This window comes from Chrysemys picta, chromosome 1 (genome assembly GCF_011386835.1).
Source record: "Chrysemys picta bellii isolate R12L10 chromosome 1, ASM1138683v2, whole genome shotgun sequence".
Taxonomy (NCBI): Eukaryota; Metazoa; Chordata; order Testudines; family Emydidae; genus Chrysemys; species Chrysemys picta.
Window position 1 is genome coordinate 50,821,790 of NC_088791.1, and position 24,789 is coordinate 50,846,578.

The 24,789-nt window shown below is 45.6% G+C and overlaps 2 long non-coding RNA genes across 2 annotated transcripts in view; both read right to left on the minus strand.

The window, feature by feature from the left end:
- The window catches only part of LOC135973429 (uncharacterized), a 30,153-nt gene extending 21,043 nt beyond the window's left edge, over positions 1-9,110 (minus strand). The window contains exons 1-4 of the long non-coding RNA XR_010590260.1: positions 8,547-9,110; positions 7,686-7,862; positions 7,380-7,421; positions 1,945-2,043 (exon numbers count right to left, since the gene is read on the minus strand). This is a non-coding gene — a long non-coding RNA (uncharacterized LOC135973429). The remainder of the gene's footprint in view (positions 1-1,944; positions 2,044-7,379; positions 7,422-7,685; positions 7,863-8,546) is intronic.
- The window catches only part of LOC122172163 (uncharacterized), an 88,481-nt gene that overhangs the window by 42,158 nt on the left and 21,534 nt on the right, over positions 1-24,789 (minus strand). The gene's annotated exons all lie outside the window — the stretch shown is intronic.

Here is a 24,789-nt window from a genome sequence, read left to right on the forward strand (position 1 = left end):
TGTATTTCCCATTCCAGTGATGTACAACTTAACAGCTATTGACTTTTCATTAATTTACTCATACCAGAAGAGTTAGCAGTACAGAGAGAAAGAGGAGTTGTCTGCTTTTCATTCCCCTGTACTGTTAGGTAGTAAGGTGCAATTTGTTTATTTACACAGGGATCCTCCTGAGAGATCTCAATGAAGCTTTGACTGAGTTCCTTTGCAATCCTCTCTCAAAGGGTTTGAGAGATAGCAGCCTTATTTCTTCCTCCCACACCAGTGAGTAATAACTTCAGCAGGCACTATTGTGGGATGCAGGCTAGCACAATACAGGCCTGAGCGGCTTCAGGATGGCAGCAGCAGCTGTGCTTTGTCACCCTTGGGAGTGACATATCAGCTAAAATCACCACAGCCTATGGAAAATGGTGCAAGTATTCAGTGTCATTGCCCTGTATTCATAGTGTCATGCACCTGAGAAATTCTCTCCTCATTTCCCTCTAGAGGGACCAGATGTCCTGATTTTATAAGGACAGTCCCAATTTTTGGAGCTTTTTCTTACATAGGCATCTATTACCCACCACCCCGTCCTGATTTTTCACACTTGCTGCCTGGTCACCCTATTTCCCTCACGCCAGCAGGCTGTGCTCCCTCTTGTTGGTGCTGTGAATGGTACTGTACACAAGCACTCCAGAGCAGAAGGGTCAGGAAACATGTCTTGTTTACAACTTTTTAGGGGAGGAAGGGAGTCCTGAATCTTAAGTTTCACTTTTTGTTGTGGCTATACTGACAGTGGTACCTCTGTGTGTTTATTCTGCAGCTGCTGCCTTTGCAGCCTTGAGGGGTTACCCCTCCACACCCATGGAAGGCCTAAGCCAGATACAGAGGACGACTCAGGATGACATGCTCAGCAAGATCATGCAAGCCAGTGCTACATCAGACCAGGTGCAGAGGGCCTCAAGGGTGAATACTGAATGACAGAACAGAACAGGAAGAAGAAAGCACAGGAAAAGGAGAGGTAGATGCACCAGGACATAAGGGGGCTTCTCTGGAAGCAAACGATGCTGCAGACTCCTGTGGCCCTACAGGTTCAACAATCATGGACTTGCCTCCCTTTGTGGTTGTGATGGAATCCCCAGGATACAGCCTGTAACTGAGTTCTGCTTTGCCCACTTAAGTGTCTCTCGCAATGCTTTGCTAGTAACAAGCAGCAAACCCCTCTAGGTGATTATCACTTAGCACAACAGCATGTGGAGCCCTACACCCAGCTAAGTTGTGTGAATGCTCCCTGAGCTACTCACAAATCACAGAGAAAGGAACCAACAAGTGTCCCAAGCCCCCAGCCTTTTACACCACAGAACTATACCATCTTGGCCTGGTCAGAAGCCTGACCAGTGTAGGTTTATTACCCAGTCCACCCTCCCTTGATGTGGAGAGGACACACACTAGCCTCTGTAAGCTGAGGTGAGATTTCCCAACCACTTCAACCAAAACACATACCTTTAGGTAAGAAAACAGATTAATTACAGAAAGATAGATTTTGAGATAAGTAGTAGGCACAAAAGGTCCGAGAAAGTTACTAAAGAAAATAAAAAAAGGTAAGCATGCAGTCTAAATCTTAAACCAGGGGTAGGCAACCTAAGGCATGTATGCTGAAGGCGGCACGCGAGCTGAGTTTCAGTGGCACTCACATGGTCCTGGCCACCAGTCCGGGGGGGCTCTGCATTTTAACTTAGTTTTAAATTAAGCTTCTTACACCTTTTAAGAAGGTTATTTACTTACAAGAGTTTATCTATTATAGACTTATAGAAAGAGACCTTCTAAAAACGTTAATGTATTACTGGCACACGAAACCTTAACTTAGAGTGAATAAATGAAGACTTGGCACACCACTTCTGAAAGGTTGCTGACCCCTGTCTTAAACCTTACTAGGCTAGGCAGTATTTTGATCAAGCAGTTTCTCACCCCACTGGATGTTGCAAGTAGGTTACTGGTTCCCCTTGAAGCCTGGAACCAGTCTCCTCAGTTCAAGTCTGTCTTCCCAGCATTCTTGTTGCTTCCAGCCTACGTGGGGGAGAAGAAAGGTAAAAGCAGGATGCCTCAGTCCAGGTGCCAGGAAAATACTAGGCCAGACATGTCCCGGTGGGCTTTGCTGAGTCAAAGTTGAGCAATCCCCCATTGTGTGATGCTTGTGCAGCTCTTACAGCATTGTAAATCCCTTGTTTACAACTACCCTGCTGATTAATGGTTGTTTAACAACCTGCTGGAAGTGGATCCCCTACTTTGTGGTCACTGGAGAACTGGCAGTGGACAGCTCTCAAACTTACAACATGTTTCAAGTAACAACCAGACAGCAAAATCTCAACTTCATACACACTAACGATAAACCTACTTGAACAGAACAATGGGTTTCAGCAGATCATGACTGTTCATAAAGGCATGCCATGTAAGATATGTCAATTATATGACAAGGTTAATATGGGGGTTCCAGGGTGCTGCTTTGAAGTACAGAGTGCCATAGTTGTCCATGGAAAACTCCATTACAACACCCACCCCCCACAACATTCTATGTGGCATCAAGGACTGCATCCCAACCACCCCATTCCAGGGGGCATCAAGGACAACCACAGCTTCACATGTATTGACCTGAGCCCCGATGATTGTATGTGTAGCTAAAATTGACATGGAATGCAACTTAAGGGGAAAGAACATTCATTAATTTCTTAAGTTAATGTTTTTGCTTCTAAGTTGCACAGGTTTCTTTGCAGTGAGTTTGTTACTCAAAATTGTATTATTTAGCAAATAATTCATCTTTATTTGTTCACAACATATGCTACAGAGTACATACCAATATTGAAAGCAACCAGTTACTTCTTGTTATACAGTGTGATAACTCAGAGAATTCATGACACAGTAAAAAATGTACAGCAAGCACCACAACATTAATAGGTGTATTGACAGTGTTCTCTTCATAGATGTTTACTGAGAACCATACAATTCCTAACAAACCCCAAAACAGCTGTCACGGAGTGTGGGGGAGACACAAGGCCCTGCACCCCCAGCTTCCTGCGATTCACCATGACTCTCAGCCAGCCAGTAAAGCAGAAGGTTTATTTAGACAACAGGAATACAGTCCAAGACAGGTCTTGCAGGCACAGACAACAGGACCCCCCCTTGGTTAGGTCCATCTTAGGCTCCCAGGGCGCCCCAGCCCCCTTGGGAGGTCAGAGCCCCCTCTGCCTCCCAGCCATCTCCTGAAAACCTGCCTTCAGCGACCCCTCCCACAGCCTTTGTTCAGTTTCCTGGGCAAAGGTGTGACCTGGCCTCTAACCCCTTCCTGGGTTCTCATGTCCCGCAATGCAGACTATCCTAGCCCCACTCCCCTGTCAGCATTCAAAGACCACAGTAAGAACAGTCCCAGTTCGTCACAACAGCATAGCCAGGTAGAGCACAGGTCACTACAATGCATTACTATGGCTCACTGTTAAAGTGGTCTTTCAAAGCCTCCCTGAGACCAATAGCCCTAGTTTCTGGCTGTTCAAACTCAGTAGACAGCTGCTCCACCTCCACAGCAACTCTCCCCAACCCCCATTCCTTGACAAATATTACGAGAACCCAGCAAGCAGCTATAACCATTGGAATGTTTTTTCATTGAGATCGAATCTTGTGAGTAAAGAATGTCTACCAAAAGTACATTCAACTGTTATTCTGCACCTGCTGAGCCAGTAGTTGAATCTTTCCTTGGTGCTATTGAGGTGGCTGGTGTTCAGCTTCATGAGCCGGGGGAGCAAGGGGTAGGCTGGGTCTGCCAGGATCACTACTGGCTTTCAAACGTTGCCAATGGCAATCTGTCAGTCAGGAAACAAAGTGCCTGCTTGTAGCTTTCTGAATAGTCCTGTGTTCTTAAAGAGGAGAGTCATGCACCTTCCATGACCAACCAACACTGATGTTGGTGAATTCCTGGCAATCCACCAATGCTTGCATAACCATAAAAGACAGCCCTTTCATTTGATGGACTCAGTAGCAAGGTGGTCTGGTGCCAAAATAGGGACACTCATGCCTTCTACTGCAAATCCATCCATTATGTCCTGTACATAGCTGAGAGTCACAGTCCCATGTAGCAGGAAACAATTAACAATCCTGCATACTTGCATGACAACAGGCCCCACAGTGGATTTTCCAACTCCAAAATGATTTCCACTGACCAGTAGCAATCTGGTGCTGCAAGTTTCCACGGTGTTATCACCAATTGCTTCTCCACTGTCAACGCAGCTTTCATTCGGACTTTCCTGTGCAAGAGGGCTGGGACAAGCTCGGCACACAGATCCAGCAATGTGGCCTTGTGCATCCAAAAGTTCTGCAGCCACTGCTTGTTATCCCAAGCCTGCATTATAATGAGATCCCACTAGTCAGTGCCCATTTTTTGGGCATAGAAGCAGTGTTCCACCATTTAAAGTGGCTTCATGAATGCTACCAGCAATCTTGAATTGATTCTGTGTTCCATAGCAATTTTCCCTGCAGCTCTTCTTGCAGCTTTGCAAATAATGCAGAATTGTGAGTCCTGTGCTTGAAATGCTTATGACAATAGTAAAGACCTCTGCAGGCTCCATGCGTCTGTCAGAGATGAAGGACAGTGAAGAGGGATGTATGGGTTCATGAGATTTTTTTTTAAAAAGGGGAGCAAAAATTATGGGATATAGAGTACATTATGGGATGGAGACAGTTGTGTGCCAGTATGTTGGGGTGACTGGAAGGAAGGGGTTATCCGACTGGTTTCTGCCCCACCATCATTGCCAAAACTTCCCGAAAGAGTGCACTGGACAATGGTAGGTTGCACATTGGGATACCTATCCATTGTTCATTTCACTGTGTATCCACACAAGCACACCCAGTCAGAGGCGATTAAGATTTATTGGGGCCCTCAGCACAAAGAACATTTGGCTCACCCCACCTCCTCCCATAGGGCCCCTCCCCCAGCCACAGGACTCCACCCCCTGTTCCTCCCCTTCTTCCATGGCCCCACCTCCTGGCCTGGCCAGAAGCTGGGTGGTGGTAAGAGCTGCCCACTGGGGGGAGCCCTGGATCCTCCACCTGCCCTGGGCACCATGTACCAGGGGCAGGGACACAGGCAGGTGGAGGGTCTGGGGTTCCCCAGAGTTGCCCAGGCAGCTCTTACTACAGCCTAGGATGGCCATACATCCCATTTTGGCTGGGATAATCCCCTTTTTAAGCTCTGCCCTAGATGTCCTGACTTTTTTTTTTTTTTTTTGGCAAACTGGGTGCTTGGGAGAGGGGGTCAGGCCAGTCCACGCTGGAGGTGGGGATAAGGGCAGGACTGGCATTATGGGTGGATCACCTGGGCAACCTCCCAGGGGTCTCATGCAGCAGTGCAGAGGTGTAGAGTCAGAAACTGCTCCAGCTGTCAGGAAAGTGCTGTGTGAGGGTGGCACCCAGATTTCTCTGTGCTTCCTCCCAGTAGAGGAACATGGTGGGAGCGACCAATGACCGATACTGCTTACCTCCTCCCAACGTTCTTCTGCACCCCCCAGGGGCAGGAGCGAGGAGCAACACCAAGTGCTCCGTGCATCCAGGTCACTTTCCCCACCTGGGCTGTGCTATGAGGTGAGCATCAGGAGCTGCTGCTCTCTTCTCTCCCCTTATGCAGCCCAGGTGGGGAAAGTGACCTGGATGCAGGGAGCCCTGATGTCGCTCCTTGCTCTCCCCCTCACAGCCTCTTAGGGATGCTCGAGGAGGAGCAGCAGCATCTGAAGGGGAGTGAGCAGCAGTGCCAGCTGCTCTATGCATCTAAATCCATTTCCCCACATGCATGCAGGAGGAGGGTGCAAGGGTTAGAGACGAAGGGGGGCACAGTGCAGGGGTTAGGGGTGTAAGGGGGACAGGGGTTACAGGTGTAAGGGTGAACAGTGAAGGGCTTGATGCACAGGAGGGTGCAGGGATTAGGGGCACAGTGCAGGAGCCCATGGGGACCAGAGGCAATGGGAGGGGGCTCCCTGCTCACAGGTGTTCTTTTTCCTAAGGCTAGCCCATAGTGGGGGAGATGGGCTTAGGACCAAACAGGGCAGCAGAGAGGGGCTCGGGCCAGGTCCATGCATGGGGGAGGGCCACGAGGGGTTAGGTGAGCAGGTGAGCCAGCTGTGCAATCATGGGCAGGGGGAATATCCTCACCCTACTACAGCCCGGCTCCAGCTTCTGACCTGGCCAGGAGGTGGGGCCCTCAGAGGAAGGAGGAGGAGCAGGGCAGCGGGGCCCCAGACAGCAAGGTGGGGGGGGGCAGAGTCTGCCACCGCTCCCAGTGAGCATATGCAGCGCCAATGCAAGGACCAAGTATGCATGTGCACAAGCAATATACTAACTGCAGAAGCTTTATGCTTACGTAGCTTGCATCAACACAAATTTGTAGTGTACACATGCCCTAATACAGACAGACCTTATAAAAGCATTTTTTTTTTTAAACCAATTTCAACACTAAGGCTTGGCCTACACCTAAAACTTATACTGGGATAAGTATGTTGGTCAGTGGTGTGACAAAACCACAACCTCTAGCCGAGATAGGTATGCTAACAAAACTCCCAGTGGAGATACAGCTACCTCGATGGAAGAGTGATTCAGGCCATGTCTACACTAGTGAGTTTACAGAGGCACAGCTGTACCGATGCTTTCCTGTCAACAGAATAAAACCACCTCAGTGAGCGACAGAGTGCTGTGCACACTACCACTTATACCAGCAAAAGTTATGTCACTTGAGGAGTTAACACTCCTGAGAGACACCAGTTTTGTCAACATAAGTGGTAGTGTAGATGTGGCCTCTGTCAGCCTAGCTAGTGCTGTTCAAAGCGGTCATGTTCCTCCTCTGGCAGGAAGAGTCCTTTTGTCAGTGTATGCTGTGCCTATATTAAGGGCTATGCCAACATAGGCTCTGCTGAGGCCATGTCTTATGTTGGCAACACTTTTGTCACTCAGGAGTGTGAAGAAACACCCCCAAACAACTAACTTTTGCCAGCATAAGTGCTCATGTGCACAGCGCTATGTCGGTGGGAGAATGTCAAAGGGAGAGCTCTCTCCCATCAGCATAACATGGCTATATGAGTGATCTTACACTGCAAGCGTGTAAGTGTAGACATGGCCTAAGCAGCTATCAAATTATGATGCTCTGTCAGCCTGGGCTGGATTTGAACTGGTGACCTAAAAGCAAAATGCTTTATTTTCTAATACCAGGTCTTTCAGCTATTTTGCTCTCATAGTGTGGGACAAAAGTCTGTTTTTAGCCTTCAGTTTAACCAGTTCTTAAGTGTCCCCAAGTAGAAATTCAGTAAGATTTGTTTTGCACTGGCTATGTGGCTGCCACCTGTACTATAATGCATTGACATTTTGAAACATACCTGCTGTGATGCTCTGAAGTACCATTAATTTCAGTGGAACACCTGTTAAAGTTGGTAACATTAGATTAGATGGGTCCAGCAACTTAAGCTTTTACATTTCCTAAATTAATAGCTAAGTATTTAGGCAAACTTAGAAAATACAAGCCTTTGTAAATTAAAGTAATTTTATTTCCAGTTTCCACCAAAGAAAACATTTACTAGTTGGGATTTTTTTTATGATATACACAGTAAAAATACCCTAAGCTGGGCCACTTCTGAAGGGCTGAAGTTTGTTTGTAGTGGGGTGTGACAGAGCTCAAAACTCACCACCATGGTACCTCCTGCTGGCCATTCTAGAATTAACTCAAGTCCTTCCTCTGGTGGTGTCTTGCTCACTATTACTCCTGCATTGCTGTCTCCATCACTCTGGGATCTGCATCACCCCATGGTGTCCTCTTCTGGGTACAGCCCTCCAGCTGTGTCCAGCTCTGCTGTCTCCTGCACCTTTCAGGGGAATTGGCAGTCTATAGTCCAGCCACTTGCCTCAGTAGCCTGTTGCAGTCACTAGCATAGGCGTGCGCAGCACATTTCATCAGGGTGTGCACCCAGGAAATTTTAATTTATTTTTTTAAAAGGCAATCATCATAAAGTTTGGGGTGCAGGTGGGAGTGTGGGGTGCAGGCAGGGGGCTCAGGGGTGCAGAAGGGGGCTCAGGGCAGGGGGTTGGGGTGCAGGAAGGGTGCAGCAGGGGCCCAGGGCAGGGAGTTGGGGTGCAGGAGGGGTTCAGGCTCTGGCCCAGCACTGCTTACCTGTAGCGGCATGCTCCCTGCCTGCCTGCCCTGGTCCCACACGGCATACCACATCCCTGCACAGCCCCAGGCCCCCCTCCAGGGCTCCACATGCTGCCCTTGCCACACCTCCAGGTACCTCCCCCATAGCTCACATTGGCCAGGAACAGGGAACTGTGGCCAATGTGAGCTATGGGGGGCAGTACTTGGCGCAACGCACAGAACCCTCTAAGAGCGGCACAGGGGACAAATCCCATGGGCCAGATGCAGCCCATGGGCATTAGAGTGTGCCTGGGCACACCCAGTGCACACACCTATGGTCACTAGTCTATTGCTCCAGATGCAAACTGTAGTCTGTGATGGCCACTTACTCCAGGATAAGTGCAGACAGCCCTAGTACCTTATCTGTGTTTCCTCCAGGGCCTATGTCTAGCAGCAATCAGCCAGAAGCTTCTTCTGCTCTACTATCCTATCCAGCACTGCTCTAGCCATGATACTCCTAGGCAGCTACTCCTTCTCCCTCATAGGCCAGGGAGAAACTACTCTCTGTATGATTTAGCAGCCCTTTATATATGGCTCCTGCTGGCCCTGATTGGCTGCTGCAACAAGCTACCTCCCAATTGGCTCACTTAGTGAGCCCTCCTCTTTTTGGAGGGTTCTGCATAGGCTCCCTCTGGTATGCTTTAAACCTTCTTCTTCCTGGCATGGGGCAACTACCTCACTATATGGGGGCTGATGGGTCCTAAAAACTGCCCATTCTCTGGGAGCCCATTTAGCCAACTTCCATATGTATCATCTAAAACCAGGGGAGCAGCTTATTTAGCTGCTTTTGAAAGCTTTCTATTGTTGCTAGTTCAGTGTATGGTTACACAGAATTTTTAACTCAAGTTAATTGGCAGTTAACTCAAATTAGTTAATATGTTTGTATGTGCTCGTCTGGACAATACAAACCTTTGTTCCTGGACACAAATGTTTAGGTAAACCACAAATGTTTGTGTCCTGGATTCCCAAACATGTTACCTTACTTGAGTTAATTGGGAACCAATTAACATGACTTAAAAAACTTCTAGTATACATAACACCTCAGGGTGCATCTTCACTTAAAAAAAAAGTGTGTTCATAACTTGTGTTTGCTAACAGATATTAACTAACGTGAGGTAAAATCCTAGACAAGGCCGTTGGTAGTTTCAACGTGAGTTAGCAGGTGGATGTAGACTATGGGGAAGCCTAGGGTGTACCTCAACCTGCTCATGCATCTGACAACCACAAATTTTTTCTCCTGGTGAAGATGAGGCCTCATTGACCTGTTGTGGCAAGTCTGGCCATTTCTGAAATGGAGCAAACAAACAACCAAAACGTATTTAAAATTGGGTATTAGGAAAAGTATTTTGATTTCAGGGCATTTCCCCTACGTTTATTACCAGTAACCATCTTCAATACCTGAAGTAACGTGTGAGGGAGAAGAAATACTTAGACAATCACAGCCTCATCTTTGTAATCTTTTCTCTGCACTATGCATTTTAGATTCCTTTATTCTCCCTTCCTTAATCATATCCTCTAATAGTTTATCATCATTACCTTCCTTTGAATTCCATCCAGTTTATCAGTATCCTCATAATGGGAGACCAAATCTGTATACAGTACTCCCAAGTGTAATTTAAACAAAGCTGTATTAAGCAGAATTACCTTTCTTGTCCATATATGTAAGAGCCTATTTAGTGATCACAGTTAAACCCTTGCTTTTTGCAACCTCATCACATTGTGAGCTCCTGTCTAATTTGCTGTCCATCACCTGCAGGTCCTTGTCTGTATTACTGGATTTTAAAACTGGGTCTTAAATAAAAAGAACTGACCTGAATTTGCCCTTTTCCAGGATTTTTAAATTAAGACAAGTTGCTTCCCAATCAAACAGCATGTACCTCTCTCCCCTCCATCTTTTCTACTAACTCCAGCTGGATCCACAAAGTGATATCATATAGGCACCTAGAAAGTCACTGGAACAACAATGGGATCCACAAAGCCTGAATTAGGCACCTAGGCTCCCTATACAATGTATGGGGAGAGATAAGTGCCTTAGAATGTGAGCCACAAAAGCCAGCACACTAGCGGGAAACTGCCTAAGCTAGCCAGTAGGAGATGCCAAGAGAAGTGGTCCGTCCAAAACCCAGTCCCTCTCACAGAATTCGGCACCTAAGTTTGGGCTGCAGGGAGGTGCCTATCGCTGCTTGTGATCCACAGCCAAGAAACCCTCTCCTGGAGCTGAACAGCTTAGACACCAATTCTTGCAAAAATTGGCAGAGAAGAAGCCTCCCTTTCAAACCAGTGGTTAAAGCATGCACCCAGAATGGGCAAGACCAAAGTTCAATTTCCTCTGTGCCTGATGGGGAGAAAGGATTTGAACAGAAATCTCCCACCTCTCAGGAGAGCACCCTAACCACTGAGCTATAGAAAAGTCTGAGCCTGGAATCTTTCCTGTTGAAGTGGTTCCACTTTTTATAAATACTGAAATAGTTACTGTGCCAAAGAACAATTAAGAGTGATTCTCTAGCCTGGTGTTTAGGGTACCTACCTGGGAGATATTGCAGGCCTGGCTTGGCATGAGTTATGAAACATGAGAAAGGCCTCTTTTATTTTATTTTTTATTTTTTTTGGAAGACAGAATTAGGGAGGAAAATAGATTAGGGGTACCATATTTCAACACTGAAAAGGGAGGACACTCCACGGGGGCTCTGGCCCTGCCCCAACTCCGCCCCTTCCCCACTCCCCGCCCCGTCCCAACCCCGCCCCTTCCCTGCCCCCATTCCAACCCCTTCCCCAAAGTCCCTGCCCCAACTCTGCCCCCTCCTCTGAGCACCCCGCATTCCCCCTCTTCCCTCCCGCTCTGATCTTGGTTGGGGGTTGCTAAGTGCTTCCCTGCTCCCCACTCGCCCTGCAGCCTCTGTGACCCCTGCTCCCCACTTGCTCTGCAGCCCCTGCACCCCCCACCCCTGCAGCCTCTGTAACCCCTGCTCCCCACTCGCCCTGCAGCCCCTGCACCCCCCCGCCCTGCAGCCTCTGCGCCCCCTGCCTGCCCTGCCCCTGCGCCCCCTGCCCCTGCAGCCGCTATGCCCCTGCCTGCCCTGCTCCTCCTCGCCCTGCAGCCTCTGAGCCCCGCACCTGCCCTGCTCCCCCGCTCACCCGGCAGCCTCTGCCTGGCGGGGGCTTTGGACGCTCAGCGGCGACCGGGGCGGCATGGGTCCCTGCAGCCCCAGCACACACCGCACTCCCCGCCCCGCGCCGCAGCCACCTTCCTGCCACCGCCGAACACGTTCCGCGGCCTGTCTGTCCCCGCTGGAAACAGCTCCCGCGGCACCAGGGCTGCAGGAAGGGTCCCCCAGTGGCCGGGGGGTCCCCGCCTGCGAGGGAAGCCCAAGCCGCTGGCTGGGCCCGGCCTCCCCGTGGTCCTGTGGGCTCGGCTGGGGCGTGCGGTCCGCCTGGCCTGCAGGGGCAGCAGCGGCCCCTCTGCCGCCTTCTGCGGCTGCGCCCCCGCCCGAGCTCGCTACAAAGTAGCCAGGGCGGCTGGGCTGCGCTGCGGATCCGGTGGGTCGTGCTGGGGCCGGGCGGACCCTGGCTTATGCCTCCCTATTTTCTCGGACATGTTCGGCTTTTTGAAAATTTCCCCTGGCCAGGGATTTCAGGACCAAAAAGCCGGACATGTCCGGGGAAATCCGGACGTATGGTAACCCTGAAATAGATGAACAGGCTGAAAACAGTGTGTGCTAACTAAGCTAGGTCAGGGAGCTAAGAAACAGAATGTCTGAACTAGTTAAAATAAAAGGATGAAATTCCCATGGTACCATTTACAAAGAACAACATAACAATGGACAAGGTATGTGGGGAATGTAAGGATGAGGTAAAGAGTAGGTTGGACATGGACAGTGCATGGACAGAGCATGCTGTAAAGGGATTGGTTCCTAGAACATAATCAAGCCAATGCCAAACTGTGTAATGCAATGTATAGAAAAATGCAATAAAATGGGTAAATGTATATGAAGGGAGAAGGTTTCTGTGTATCTTTGAATCTGATGTACACTGCACCCATCCTCTGCATTTGAGTCTGATCAACTCAGCCTAGCATTCCTGTGTGCCAAATAAAGACACATACCTTAGTGACAAAGCCTGAAGTTGAACTGAGTTCTTGGGAAAACAAGTAAAAACAGGTCTATTGGGTCTAAAAGGAATCCCAATAGATATGAGACCCAGCATCCAGTCTTCTTCATCCAATGGCTATTTATCCAAAATGGAATAGCTTCAATAGGAGAGCCCAGTGGTTAAGGCTCTCTTCTGAGATATGGGAATCAGGCAGAGGGGGGAATTGAGCCTGGGTCTCCCACATCTTGGCTGAGTGCTCTAACCACTGAGCTAAAAGTTGTAAGGGAGACACCGCCCCACCCAGCCAGATTTTGAATGGGGCCCCAGGTCAGGCCACACAGGGAAGTTAGGTGGACGAACACCTGTCTTCTCCTAGTTTGAGAATCACACTGGGGCTTAGACATGAGATAGGCGCCCAAATGCCTAAAGGGGGGCAGCAATGTGCATCTTCCAAAACAGAAACGTAGGTGCTTAGGGAACTTTTACAGCAAAAATTTAGGTGCCAAGTGAGTTAACGCACCTACAGGGTTTGGGCCAAGTGTGTGTGGGGCAGCGCAGGTAGTGGACCGCAGTGGCGCTTAAAACTAGGACTTAGGCACCTGAGTCCCAATGGCCTGATTCTTCTTCCAAATCACACCCATTACAGCGTTTCTCCATCAGAGGCCAACAGTACTCATGGGGGCATTTCCTCTACCTCTCTCCTTCCCTTCAGAAACTCACATTCTCCCACATAGCTTGAAAACTCCACTCGCTAATGGCTAGTGGGAAGCTTTTCTGGACTAGAATGGGTCCCTAAGCTATTAATTTCTGTGGAATGTAAGATTTCATTGAAAAACAATTAAGTTTGTAGCTATTATAATATTGCCAATCCGAAGCATAAAACTATTCTGTGAAGCCCCCTTGTAGGGAGGCGTGTGGTTCCCCGGCCCCGGAGAGGGATGAGCTCCGCCAGATACCAGAACAGGCAGAGCCAGAGCACTCCAAGCCCGCCCCCAAGAGGGTCAGAGGCCGGACAGAAAGTATAAGAGCCCAACCCCAGAGCTTACTTGAGAGGCAGTTGCTGGAGAGACCAGATGCCTTTGGCCCAGCTCCTGCTGGGGAGACTCCAGCAACCAGTGGTGGACCTGGAGACTGGCCTGACCGACTGATTCTTGACATGGATCAGCGTGTGGGAGAGTTGCTGAGCCTACCCCTCACTGGCTACCCAGAAGAGTCGGTGAGCTTACCCCTTGCCAGCTACCCCAAGGATCCAATGGTGATTGACCCCCCTGAGGACACCACCTTGACCCAGGTACCTGCAGAGGGGGAGTTCGGAAGTAGCCCGGGGGTAGCTGACCCGAGTCTGGCTGCAACACAGCTGGAACCTATGCTGTCAGTGTGTTGCGGCCAGGATCCCCACTGACACAGTAGTGGGCCTTTGGCCACTGCTAGGGCCCTGGGCTGGGACACAGTGGAGTAGAAGGGCCTGTGTCCCCTGCTTCCACCCAATGTGTGGGTGGCAGTCTCCCCCTCTCCCAGGCTGCTTGGAGCCTGGGTGTGCTAGTTACCTGTTTGCTCAGCCCTTGCCTAAGGGACTGAGCCTTGAACTCATTGCTGCCCTGCCCTGACCCAGGGGCTGGGCTTATCTGCTAATTGTTACCTGTGTGTGCTCAGCCCCCTTCCGGATGGCTTGAGCCAGGACTCCTGCAGCCTGACTGATTTCCCCAAGGGGCTGTGCAAGGACTAAGGGAGGTGGTGTGGTTCCCCACTGCCCCGGAGAGGCATGAACCCTCACTATACCACCCCACCCCCAAATCCTAAAATTGGCTTAAACATTTAGTGGGGAGGCTATTTGCCCTTTCCTTTTTGAACCTTCAGAATACATTCAAGTCACAGTTTAAGCATTTCTTCACAACCATGAGGGCCAGAAACTTTTTTTTTTAATCAGTGAAAGACAAGGTTTCTCATATTCACATGAATCCAGGGGCTGAAGCTTTAAGAAAACCACCAAATATACTAAGTTGGCAACATTGGCAGATTATTTATTTCACATCTGGAAGGTTAATTGATGCAATATTGTCTCCCTGAGAACAGATGACTCCAATCTATCTATTGCTGCTCCTACCTTTTCAAAGCAGCAGCCAGTGAAACCAATAAGACACCGGTCTGTTGTTCAGAACCATGCAGGCAGCTGTGAAACTGTCAGGAAAGTCAGTTTTATCTTGTTGCTGCTTGGGGAAACAGGCACTGGAGTTATTCACAAGGAAGGAGAACCAAAAGAAATAAAAGTCTGGGAGATGGGGAAAAGTAGAAGAGAGCTCTTTCCTCCCTACCTCTAACAGCAGCCACAAAAATCAGAAGCAGACAGAAAGCAGTTTCCTCCCTCCCTTTCAGCAGCATGGAGTGGGTGAGTGACAATGTAGTTACTGGATACTGATCCATGTGCCAAGTACATTTGCTAAATAGGCCAGGTGTATTTGCCTTTAGGGCTCTGATCCTGGCCATGTATGTTACTGTGGACAAGAAATAGTTTGTTTCTTTCCTGCAACCCTGTGTGTACGACAGGGTGCACAAGGGAGATGACTGGAGCTACAAGTTTGTAATGCACTGATTTTTTTCATCTGGAGAAAAAAAAAAGTTGATAGAAATCCCATCACCCTCACACTTCCCAGCAGTGTGGGTTGCATTAGAATGTGTTTCTTCTCAGGGCACTGACCATACAATCTCACAGAGCACCTCCTTCTCATTTGCCTATGTACATCTACTTCCAGTTACTAGGTTTTGGGTACATATCCTTCCATCTCTTGTCAATCAGCCAAGTTCAAGACTCCAAAATGTAAGTTGCAATAGTGATATTAGTTCACAAATCAAAAATAAACATTAAAAAAGCAGAGCTATCATAAAGTATACAGAAAACAGAACCTGAGATGGTTCTGATATAACCTTTGTTGCTATCATTATCCATGCTATGGTTTCATGTAACCTTTAAGGCACTGATGGCATGCTTTATTTACCCTGTATGCCACTGTGCATACTTACTGTGTGTGTATATATATATCTAGAAATGCTGCTCATATGCTTTCAGACTGATGGGAAGGTGAAGTCTTTCAGGAAGGACTGTTCTTGTGAAACTTCCAGCTGTGTTTTGTAGATCCCAAGAGTTTTGGACAATCACCCACGTGTGGTATTACATTTATAATGGGTAACATGGAAGGTCCAAAAAAGTTAAAATTGCAGTTAATTTGACCTGCAGCCATGGATAATAAGCAGATGAGATGGTTCAGATATCTCCATTTTACACATTTGCTTCTCTATTTAAATGGATTTTTTTCATACCTCTTGTACCTAAAGGCAATGAGTATTCTGGCTGTAACATCAGCTGCAGAAGCAGCTGTGACTCCAACGGATTTTCTTCCCTGGGGTAAGTATAGCAGCAAGATATTTAGATTTGGTGTTTGTTTCACCATAAGCACTTACAAATTCAATTACTGACTTTTAAATGAGTTCCATTTCTCAGGACACAAAATTTGAGTAGTATCCTTAAGATACTAGCTTGCTTAAAGAACAAGATGTCTGATTTTTTTCCAATATCTCTCGTACCTGGTGTCGTTATTTATGCCTGTACAAATCAGAATGGTAGCATTTTACACCCACTTTGCATAAAAGTAAATGAGGACATACAGTTCAAAACCATGAGGTATCAGTCCTGTTGCATCTGTCCCTGTATCACTAAAGTCTGAGGGAGTTTTACTATTAACCTCAGCAGGAGAAAGGTTGGGGCAGTTGTTCATTTAATAGTAAATTTAGGACTTGTGGATGGTGATAGCTTCATAAAACACTGGAAACAGTCATAATACTCAAAAACCAGTGGGAGAACACTTTAACCTGTCTGGTCATTCAATGACAGACCTGTGGGTGGCTATCTTACAACAGAAAAGCTTCAAAAACAGACTCCAATGAGAGACTGCTGAGCTGGAATTGATATGCAAACTAGATACAATCAACTTAGGCTTGAATAAGGACTGGGAATGGCTGAGCCATTACAAACATTGAATCTATCTCCCCTTGTAAGTATTCTCACACTTCTTATCAAATTGTCTGTACTAGGCTATCTTGATTATCACTTCAAAAGTTTTTGTTTGTTTGTTTGTTTTCTCTTACTTAATTGGTCTCTCAGAGTTGGTAAGTGTGTGTGTGTGTGTTCCATTCTATGCATCCAAAGAAGTGGACTGTAGCCCACAAAAGCTTATGCTCTAATAAATTTGTTAGTCTCTGAGGTGCCACAAGTACTCCTCTTTTTAAAGAGTAAAGTGTTTCAGGAGGGAGAAAATGGTTTATTTTCCATGCTGATTAAACCCCTTACTGAGATAACTAGAGTTGGCAATTGTTCATCTTGGTTTACAATACAGATGCCTTCTAGTAGGAATCATCATTACTAGCTAACATCGAAGACCACTATAGAGCTATCATGAAAAAGCTAATTTAAGTTAATATTTACTAGGAATAAGTTTGAATGACTGACCTCAAGGTGAAAGGTAGCAAATCCCCTAACATATTCAGTCCTGGGTATGGCTACCTTAGGTTAACAGTTGAGCATGGTCGCTCTCTATAGAGGTTTTTATTTTTGTTTTTTTTACATGAGATTCTTTTCAAGATCAGAAAAGAGCACAGGAACAGAAAAACAAAATAAGGAAGCTGCTTAGGCAGTGGTGAGCTGGAGCCGGTTCCCACCGGTTCACAAGAACCGGGTCTTAAAATTAGACGCCAGTGTAGAACCGGCTGTCAAGGGGCAGGTGGGTGGGCAAACAACTCCGGTCTGCAGGCCACATCTGGCCTGCGAGACCGTCATGTCCCCCACCTGAGCTCCCAGGAGTCCCAGATGGGGAGACTGCGGCTCCCCTGGCCCCTCACCCCCACAGAGCCGTAGTGTGCCAAGCCACAGCAGCTGGGCAGCTCAGTGCCCAAGTCCTGTTGCTTTGAGCAGCCACCGGCAAGGTACGGGAGGCTGGTCTACACCAGAAAGTTAAGTATGAAAAATTCAAACCCCTGAGCGACATAGTTAAGCTGACCTAGGCACCAGAATAGACAGCTCTAGGTCAACAGAAGAATTCTTCCGTCACCCTAACTACCACCTCTCAGAGGTGGATTTACTACAGCAATGGAACAACCCCTTCTGTTGCAGTAGTAAGTGTCTACACTACAGCATTACACCTGTGCTGTTGTAGCATTTCTAATGTAGGCATACCCTTAGCATCTAGTTAAGAGTTAAAACCAATTTGCTGAAACCTCAGAAGATAACTGTTTAGTACTAGTTTCAATTTTTGTTTATCTTATGTGATTAACTTCATGCAGCTACCTCTTCCACCATTATATGTAGGTAAATCTGTGCACTTTTTTAAACTGAGAGTGAATACTAGACTGAAATTACCTTTTAAAAGTACTTCAATTAGTAAGCATAGGAAGAATAATCTTGTGGTTAAGATATTGGAATGAGAATAAAAACTTTGGTTTCTATTCTTCACTGTACCACAGATTTGTGGCCTGATTCTTCTCTGCCTTGCATCTTGTGGGGGCAGATTTACCCCGGGCTGGCAAACAGACAGATATAGGAGAGGCAGTTTGTGTCTCTTCTATTCAAAGTCTGTGGGGGGGGCAATCCAGTCCTCATTGAGACTAGGCCCCTAGGGAGCTTTGCAGGTGTGATGAATCACTGGAGCACTCCAATTCAGAATAGCTCCTGTGCCCGGGATGGCTGTGGAGGAGGCCTAGAACCCTCCTGCACCACAGATATTCCCTGAGGGCACCTACATTCAGGCTAGCTGGATACAGGGACTTCAGGGAAACCAATTGGTTCTAGGTTATTTATTTCCACTTGTAGTGAGTTATACCTACTTTTCACAAAATCAGAAAGATAAATTGTTTTATACCACTTTGCACAGGTGGAAATGAATACACAAATGTACAAGGCCACAGAAAATCAGGCCACCTGTGTTCCCTTGGCACAATAAAAAATTAAGTCCTAGACCCACAAAGAGACTTGGGCATTGCAATGCTCAGTGTTGCAGTATATAACTTTTAGGTGTCTTGAAAAACTCTGCAATCTAAAAACCCTGTGTTAGGCACCTAGGCTCCCTATACAATGCATGAGGAGAGAAGTGCCTGAGAATGGGATCCACAAATGCTAGTATGCTAGGCAGAGAGCCTGCTACACTAGCCAATGGAAAATGCCCATGAGAGGGGTGTGTCCTAAGCACCAGCCCTTTCATAGAGTTAGGGACCTAAATCCAGGCTGCAGGGAGATGCCTATCTTTGCTTGCGATCCACAGACAGCAACCCCCTTTCCTGTAGTCAGATAGCTTAGGTGCCTAAGTCATTTCTTACAAGAATGAATTAGCTGCCTGCCTTGCTTCAGGTCTCAAGTAAGGCAGGCATCTAATTACTTCTCAGAGCTGAAGAAGAGCTTTGTGTAAGCTCAAAAGCTTGTCTCTCTCACCAACAGACCTTGGTCCAATAAAAGACATTACCTCACCCACCTTGTTTCTCTTATTTCACACAACAGCTGGGGGAGGGAGGAGACAGTCTCCCTTATAACTAGGGGTCTACTTCAATTGAGGAGAAATCACTTTTTTTTTTTTTTTTTTTTTTTTTTTTTTTTTGGCAGGTTGATCACAACAAAATAACAAATTTTGCAGATGTGTTCATATAGTGTGTGTATATATACACAAGTATTGTATTTTAATATTGTTACCTTTGTAAGTCACCCTGAACAAGGCAGTCTGCTAAATAAATAAATGTATTAATAAAGCATAATACTCAAAGTTGCACATAAAGCTTAGAAATACTTTTATTTAGGGAAGCATAAATGTGTATGTTTCATTTGTTAAACATCCGCATGCAGAATCCACCAGCAGTTGACATGTTCTGTCTCTGTGGGGTGATACCTATCCATACATTGAGATCACCTGTTTTGCATACATGGAATTGGTAGGAACTGTAAGGAAGCATTTTGCTGGCTTGGAGAGATTTGGGAACCATTCAGAAACCGATTCCCAAAACTCATTTACTTTTACTGGCATCTAAGCATTCTTTGACAAAGGTGAGATAAGTAGTACGTTTGTTGTCATGATCTTTCTTCCATCCAGGAGCTGCTTGAATTAGTTCAGGATCAAAATATAGAAAAGGCACCTGATTTGGGTCAAAAATGTGAATAGCCCTCAAAAATAGGCAGCTGGTTGTTTAAACCGAGGTTGTGACTGATCATACCCGTAGTATTAGTTTAACTTTTCTGCTGTTGACTGGAACGCTTCTGATCAGATCTATCACTTTGTTCTAGGCTTTTTGAATCAAAACCTGCCAACTTTCAAACAATGTTAGAAGCTGTATGAACTGGATTGCATTCTCAGTCATGAACTTCACCTGGTCCTCAATGATGCTCTGTTTTAAACAGATCAGAGACTTTAAGCATAGACTGTGTACCTGGTGTGATTTCAAGCTCCCCAAACACAAAATTGCTGGTAGTGTTTAATATTCTTTGCATGGTAAGCAACAGCATTAAACCATAAATTCTATCTTGTAATCACTAGTTCAGGTGGAAGCACTATTGATTGGCTGCCATTTGATTGGCCGTGGACTCCTTGAATCATAGTTTACAGTTTGATTTTTTTTTTTTCTTCTTTTGAAAGAAGAAACCAGCATATCCACATTAGGGAAATGTGTGCGCCAGATATCACTGGCCATTGACAGAATGTGTGCGTTACAGGTAACATGAATTGCATTGGGCATCATTCCTTGTAGCATATCAAAGTTTTGCACATGTATATCGCATTGTCAGAGAGAAATACAGAGACCTTGTTGAAATATAAGCCATAGTTTACAATAGCCTTTATTACAGCATGCAATACAGTTGAAAAATTTATCTACTCAAGCTGAACAGGTTCCATTAGGAAAATAGAAATAGTCATCTTTCCAGGTACAGATAAAATATGGAGTATGCATTTATCTTGTGCAGCTGTTGCTTTGTCAGCTACAATTGAAATGGAACCATATTCCGCCAGCACAGATCTGTGTAGACTAACATGCTTCACAATTACTTTTTTTAGGTAATCTTGGTGAAGTCTGTTTGCATACATGAAAGTGTTAGCATTTGGTACATCACTTAGTTTTGGATTATCCATTTTTATTAAAGGTATGTTGGCAGCAGTGACAAGCAGCTCCACTGTAGCGTCTTTTTGGTAAACTACTTTCAGTTGTTCTTTTAAACATTCTCTCTTGTTTTTTGTTCTCCTGTGGCCTTTGCACAGGTTCTTCATTTAATATGCGATTCAGACTCAAAAGGGAGATCAGTTGTGTTTTCAGAACAAATCCAGAGTCACGTTGCAAAACTAACAAAACATTTTACCTCCATCTGAAATGTTTTTTGCTTTTTTATTTGTCGGCCATCTTTATATGCAACCTGATGACTGTCATGCTCCTTTATCTTCATAAATGTTGACATACCTGTACTCTCAATTGACAATCTACTGTAATGACTGCTGTGCCCTCTTTAATCTACATCATCTAACTTGGCAAACACTCTCAATCAACTATCCACTATGATGATTAGAGTGATATCACATTATTATAGTAAACTGTCTTTGTATTGTGGTAATCACAGAAGTTTTGCAGCATATTTTATGAATAATACATATTTTTATTTTGAAGGTTAATTTTGAAAATAGCCCCATATGTCACGATTGCCACAATATCGCAAATTAAGTAGGCCTTTACTTCTAACCAGTAGCTTAGTGCTTAGAATATTCACATGAGATGCATAAGACCCTGCTTCAATTCCCTTCTTTCTCCTCAGCAGTTAAAGGAGTTGAACAGAGGTTTCCCACCTCTCAGCTAGACTAGTCATGCTCTCTCTAGCCCAGTACCTGTTTAATTATTTATACAAAGTGGAACAGCTTCAATAAGAGATACAGAGAGACCCACATCTGAATAGTCTATAGCCTGCTAGCTCTGAGCATGCCTACTAAATCAGACCTACCTCCTATCAGCAGGTGAAATAGGTAGGTCAACACCTATATCCACCTAGTTTGAGGAGTACACGGGTGTTTAGGCATGGGATAGGCACCCAGATGCTTGCCTGAGGTAGTAGTGTGCATGCTAAGAGGCAGAAACTTAGGCACCCAGGGAACTTTCCAGCAAAAATTTAGGCACCATATGAGTTTAGGTGCCTAAAGGTTAGGCAGCAGCTGAGCAGGTGTTTTCTCAATCACAATAGTACCTACATCTGGGTTATAGGTGTGATGGGTTATCTGCCCCTTCCAGGGTGCCACATGATGTACTGGCGTACCACTGAGCCCACCAGTCTGGGTTCTCTTACACTGCCCTGCTGAGCCAGGCCCTCGAGCCTCCTCCAGCACATATGCAGGTAGGGCCACACTCAGCTACAGAAAGACACAGACACTGAGATCAGCTCTGTGTGGGAAAACTCAGCTTGGGAACTGCCCAGCCCTGAAGTGCACACCACCTTTGGAGTGAAAACCCAAAATTGTATTGTCTTGCGTTGCGCCGAAAACTGTATAGCATAAGCTCATGAAATTCATTCCCTCCCTCAAGGTGGAGGAAGATATGCACAGCTTTTTGCCCCTCAGTTATGAATTGAAGAAACTGGTTTAGAGAAAACAAAAACAAGTTTATTAACTACAAAATATAGATTAAGTGATTATAAGGGATAGCAAACAGATCAAAGTAGATTACTGAGCAAATAAAGCTTAATACACTAAAGAAACTGGCTATAAGTAGTAGTTTCTCACTCTATATGTTTTAAGCATCTTGCAGAGTTTCCTGAAGACAAACTGCTCTTGCTTGCAGTTTAGTACTCCAGGTATTCTTTTCACAGGCCAGACACAGTCTAGCCTAGGTCTAGTCCTTTCTTCCCCAGATTAGTTGTAGATGTTTTCAGAGGTCATTGTGGGTGGAGATTCAGTGAAAAATCAATCCTGATTAACTCGCTTCCCTGCCTTAAATAGGATTTATATATGGCAGGAATCCTTTGTTTCCCAGTTTGATCCTTAACCCCTATTAGTGGAAAAATACTAGTAGTCCAAGATGGAATCCAGTACCAGGTGACATGATCACATGACCCTGTAGTGTCAAAGTAGTCATAAGTCCTCAGGAAGACTTCCCAGGAAGGTGGGAGATTAGCATCTTCAATGTCCTATTGTCCTCCTTAATAGCCCATCCAGACTGATTGCATTCTGTCTGGTGAGCATTCCCCAGATGTAAACCCACTTGTAATTGTTACATAGTTAATATTCCTAACTTCAGATACATAAATGACACATGCATACAAATAGGATATTCAGTAAATAATAATCTTTCCAATGATAACTCACAAAGACCCATCTTGCATAAAATACATCCTACATATGCTATAATCATCTTATAACAATATTTCTATGATGAATATGGGGAGTAGCATCACAATAGGCCTAAGTGATTTGTTCAGTTTACCCATCTGTGCAGTGGGGATAATCTTTTTATCTCATACAGATGTTGTGAGGAGAGTCAGATTAAGCCAGAGGCACGATAGGCCCCCCTTGCACAGAGTCTTGCCTCCTGGGGTCATGTGATTGGATCAGAATTGAAGCTTTCATTTTAAAAAAAGTTCTAGCCCTCATGATTATGAAGAAAAGCTTCAAAATGTGAACCAAGAACAATTGAGGTTTGCCTGTGCTGAAAATACCCCTCTAGAGCTACTCTTTCAGGTTGAATTGCCTCCTGGAGGAGTCTTTCAGGGCCATGGTGTGCTTACAGTCCTATTTGCCTTTATCAATCCCTAGTTATGAGACTAAATTCTTCACTTTGTGAAGTGTTCCAATATGAACACTACAAGATATCTACATAAATGAATTATTAGAAAATTCATCATATTACAGTGGTGAACTCATCATATTATAGTTAAGGTTGTGGAAATGATTCTTAATGTTCAAGCTTTATTAATTTGGTTGCAAAATCTGCTTTGGTTTGAGGATTCAACTATGGGGAGATGTTTAGAGAGAGAGAAATGTACAAATACCAACTGGTGTTTGTGTTGACCTTTTTACAAACACACACACACACACACACACACACACACACAGGAATGAAAAAAGTCCAGTAGATGCACACTGACTGATATTCCTGCATTCAAAACTATAGCCATTTTCAAAAACCACTCAACCATTTTACTCATTCATCAGTATTTCCACACTGACATGTCCAATGCTAACATTTCAGAGTTACCTAAGAACTATTAGTATATTTGTATTAAAGAGATAGACTTGAAATATTAGATTAGAAGTGACTGTGCATTTGTAAAATTACTGCAGAAATAGTGTGTGCAAAGCAATAGTTACTGAAAATTGCTTACTAAATGTATTGACCCATAGCTTGACACTGAGCATAAAAGATTCAAAATCAGACTTGATAAGCAACTACTGTCAGAAATTATAGCTGCTTATGCCATTCAATTCTGGGACATAGCAAGTACATATGCATTCAGCAATCCCCAACAGTGAAAGCCAAATTCAGATTATAGCAACTTGCTTGTCATCTTCACTTAGAGGACAGGTTTTGTAGGAAGAGAAGACTAGTCTTAAAGAATTCACACATGGCCTGTTAACTTGAAATTTCAGAACAGCAAGCAAGACAGAGTCACTGAGCAATCCTTATATGCATTCAAGTATGAAGAGGATATAGGAAAATATTTACTTTAAATAACCCTTCCCAAAACAGTGAAATGAACCAGAGTTAGGCACATAGGGGCCCGGATCCACAAAAATAATTTTGGTGTCTAGAAATTCCTTGGAACAATAGTGCCATCCACAAAGCATGAGTTAGGCCAGGAGTCAGCAACATTTGGCATGTGGCTTGCCAGAGTAAGCACCCTGGCAGGCTGGGCCAGTTTATTTACTTGCTGACACGGCAGGTTCGACCGATCGCGGCCCCCACTGGCCGCGGTTTGCCGTCCTGGGCCAATGGGGGCAGCGAGAAGCAGCGCAGGAGAGGGATGTGCTGGCCGCGGCTTCCCACCAGGATGCTTACCCTGGCGAGCCGCGTGCCAAATGTTGCCGACCCCTGAGTTAGGCACTTAGCTTCCCTATACAATGAATAGGGAGAGACAGGCTCCTTAGAATGCAATCCACAGAAACCTGCATGCTAGCCACAAAACCGCCTAAGCTAGCCAGTGGGAGATGCTGAAGAGAAGGGTGTGTCCTAAGCCCCTCCTCTATCATGGAGTTAGGCACCGAAATCCAGGCTGCAGGAAGGTGCCTATCAAAGGTGGTGCTAGCCCATTAATATTTTAATCTCAATTAATTTTTTGAGTTAATTGCATGAGTTAACTGTGATTAATTGATAGCCCTACACAATAGCTTTCAAAATTGTGCCCTACCCACAGTGGGGGCTAAACTACCAGCTGAAACAGCTTTGTTTTTATTAAAAATGGTTTCCTTGTATATGCTTTGTAGTGGAGTCATCCACACATGTCAAAAGGTTTTGCATCC